This window comes from Triticum dicoccoides, chromosome 1B (assembly GCF_002162155.2).
Source record: "Triticum dicoccoides isolate Atlit2015 ecotype Zavitan chromosome 1B, WEW_v2.0, whole genome shotgun sequence".
NCBI classification, from domain to species: domain Eukaryota; kingdom Viridiplantae; phylum Streptophyta; class Magnoliopsida; order Poales; family Poaceae; genus Triticum; species Triticum dicoccoides.
This window is the reverse complement of record NC_041381.1, coordinates 200,449,767-200,453,527: the sequence shown is the minus strand read 5'-3', so window position 1 is coordinate 200,453,527 and position 3,761 is coordinate 200,449,767.

The window sequence follows — 3,761 nt, the reverse complement described above, 5'->3', positions numbered from 1 at the left end:
CGACACTTTCTGTTGCAAAACTTGTCCTTGTTGAATTCCTTCACCTCTGAAGTTTCTGATCAAGTACGCATTAGCCCCCAAGTGCCAAGATTAATACTTGTATTAAGGCTTGGGACTTCAAATAACAGTCAAAAAGAAGCAATCCACATTAGCCCCCAAGTGCCAAGTGTATAACTTGTTATGTGCTTGGGACTTTAAGAAAAATATTAACATCTTCATCATCTGTCGTTTGTAGGCTGACTTGAGCAACAAAGATTCCCAAATTGCTGATCTTCAAGAAAACATTAAGTCCCAGCAGGCAGAAACCTCCGAAGCCAGAGATGAACTGAAGGGCACTTTAACTGCCATGGAGCAATTAAAGGATGGCTTCAAGAGCGAGCGGGCTGACTAGGAAACTGAGAAGGCTGCTCTATTAAAGCGGGCTGAATATGCGGAGGCGGCTCTTAAACCGGTGGCGGAAGAGCTAACTGGGTTAAAGCGTCAAGTAAATGCTATGACTTCTGCAATATTTGGTAAGTACTCTTTGTAAGAACCTTTCTGTAAACATCATTGAAATTTCCGGTTTAACAGCAAATTCTTAAACCATTGCAGGTAGTCGTGTTGCTCATCTAGGCTCGGATATGCGGATGAAGTTGAAAGCAGCCTATACGTTGGTAGAACAACTGTATACCGGTGCTCAACGAGACATCTATGCGGCCTCCTACAACAAACCGACACCAACATTGATCAAGGATACGTTGGCCAAATTATCTATGACCCCTGCCCAGATAGAAGAGGTAAAGCGATCTGCTGCGAGGGTTGGCGCTTTAACAACACTGACTCGGGCCAAAGCTTGGAATGCTGATCTTGATCCGGCAGATATCGCAAAGGGCTATCCTGGCCAAAAAGAAGACGGGTCAGACTTTTATAATGAAGCCCTCAAAGCCTTGACAAAGGAGATGCGCTCGCTGGCAAGCCAATTGGCCGAAGAGGTTGACTTGTCTGTCCATCGGTCCAGCTATGACGCAGACAACAAACGGGTTGATGCAGCTGTGAAAGAAGCACATAATCTTATCCCTCCAATTCATAACCACACCAATGCCCCTGACATTGAACCGTCCAATCTTGTAAGCAACAAAGCTGTCCTCCAAGCCTTAACCAGGATTGATTGGGCCACCCTTGATTTCCAGCCACTGGGTGAGGAGGAGGAGGTTGAACCGACGTGAGATGATCCTTCAACTTCACGTCAGCATGGTGACGAATCATAATCCGACAACTGGTTTGATTTTCACATATAGCGTTCTGGGCAACACACAATTATTCTTTTGGGCATCAAAGCGCCTTGTAATAGGCTAGTTGAAATACTTTGATCTTCTGCCATCGTGCACTGCTACCTAATATTGTAATCCGACATGATTGTTGCTATGCTTGCTTTATGTGCCTTAGTATTTCTTAGAAAATCCTGCCTTCTGCATTTAAAAAACTTAAACATGTCCTGGCGGTTTATAGCCGGACGGGTTATGATACCCAATACAGAACCAGAATTCTCATAACCAAGGTTATAAAGTAATGAAATATGAAAATATCATACCTGTGATATTAAATCACCTTTGTTGGTTTACCAACTTGTATAGTAAGGGTGATAACCCAAATTTGAGTGTTTGAAAACTCCCACCATGTTGTGCTGGTGCATAATAAACCATGTCTGGTTATGACAAACACCGGATGATCATCCTGGCGACTTATAGTCAATGCCAGACCGGATTAAGAGATGCCGGTTCATAATTGATTATGTGTTAACAACTGATAAATGTAAGCCACGCCGGGTTAAGAAACACCGGGTTGATGTAATGACATATAGTCGGGCCGGGTCAGTAGACGCCGATTTAACTTAGAACCTTATCAAAAGAGATAAAACTTTGCAAAAACAAAATCAAATAAAAACTTGTAGTCGAGGCTTTTCAAGGGCTGCCAGGCCCAAATTCGAGGCTTTTCATGGGCTGCCAAGCTGCTGAGTTAAACCATTTGACAAAGCCTTTTAAGATGGGCCTCCAATTAACCAATCGTCGTTTTAACTTTGACAAGTTCAGTGTCTGTATAAGATTGACTTGTCAAACGTTCGGCGGGTCATACTAGGATTACCTGGATAGGAGTGGCTTACTTGATGAAGGCAGGTTAACCCGGGGTTTTGGGTGAATACACCAGGCTTCCAAGCCATGGCTTGATAGCCAATTACAAGGGTCCTTTCAAACTCTTTGTTGCTTTGCACAAAGAGCACCCAAGTAACTTTGTGAGCTTTGCTCAATGGGTGCCTATGTTTGAGTTGTGCTTTTAGCGACAATACTCTCTTTGGCCCGTTGGGTGTGAAGCTCCCAAGCTTTATTGTGGCATGATAGCCGGTTTAATGGACAAACTGGACGTCACTTTATAAGCAGAAGCCCCCTTGTAACCAAGAAATATTGGAAGAATGGCAGAGGCCCTGCTTGTTGCAAGGATGCCAGTTTATTATATTGATCATAATATATACATGTCAAAATATGTACATAATGAGAGCCTATGGCTCAGGTGTAGTAAGGCCGTAGATGAGCGATATTCCACGGCCGACGGGTCACCTCCTCCGATTTGCTTGAGTCTTTGTGCTCTCGAACGTCGACGAGGTAGTATGATCCATTGTGCAGATTCTTGCTGACCACAAAGGGCCCTTCCCAAGGTGGGGATAATTTGTGCATATTGGTCTAATCCTGGATGAGCCGGAGCACTAAGTCGCCTTCTTGGAAGGTTCTTGTTTTAACCCGGCAGCTGTGATAACGCCAGATGTCTTGCTGATAAACCGCCGAACGAGCCAACGCCATGTCCCGTTTTTCATCTAACAGGTCCAGTGCTTCTTGGCGTGCTTGCTCGTTGTCCACTTCAACATAATTGGCAACCCGAGGTGAGTCATGACGAATATCACTTGGGAGTACCGCCTCTGCCCTGTAAACCATGAAGAAAGGTGTATAACCTATAGATGGATTTGGGGTGGTGTTTATGCTCCATAACACAAATGATAATTCTTCCACCCAACAACCCGGCGTCCTCTTCAAAGGAACCATAAGCCGAGGCTTGATACCCTTCAAAATTTCCTGATTAGCCCTCTTAGCTTGACCATTAGATAGGGGGTGAGCCACGGACGACACATCAAGCCGGATGTGTTCTCGTTGACAAAAGTCCTCCATCTCACCTTTGGAGAGGTTCGTGCCATTATTTGTGATGATGTTGTGTGGAAAACCAAAACGGAAGATCACCTTTTTGATGAATTGAACCGCCGTGGCTGCGTCACACTTGCTTACTGGCTCCGCTTCAACCCATTCAGTAAACTTGTCAACCGCCACCAACAGGTGGGTCTTTGCTACATCTTGAGCACTGCGTTGGATTTCCCCGACGAGGAGAGGATGATGTAGCAAAGTAGCGTAAGTATTTCCCTCAGTTTTTGAGAACCAAGGTATCAATCCAGTAGGAGAGCACGCACAAGTCCCTCGTACCTACACAAAACGATAGCTACTCGCAACCAACGCGATTAGGGGTTGTCAATCCCTTCACGGTCACTTACGAGAGTGAGATCTGATAGAGATGATAAATAATATTTTTGGTATTTTTGATAGATAGATGCAAAGTGAAAAGTAAAAGGCAAAGTAAAAACTAAGCAAGTAAATAAAGCGATAGAGATTGATATGATGAAAATAGACCCGGGGGCCATAGGTTTCACTAGTGGCTTCTCTCAAGAGCATAGATATTCTACGGTG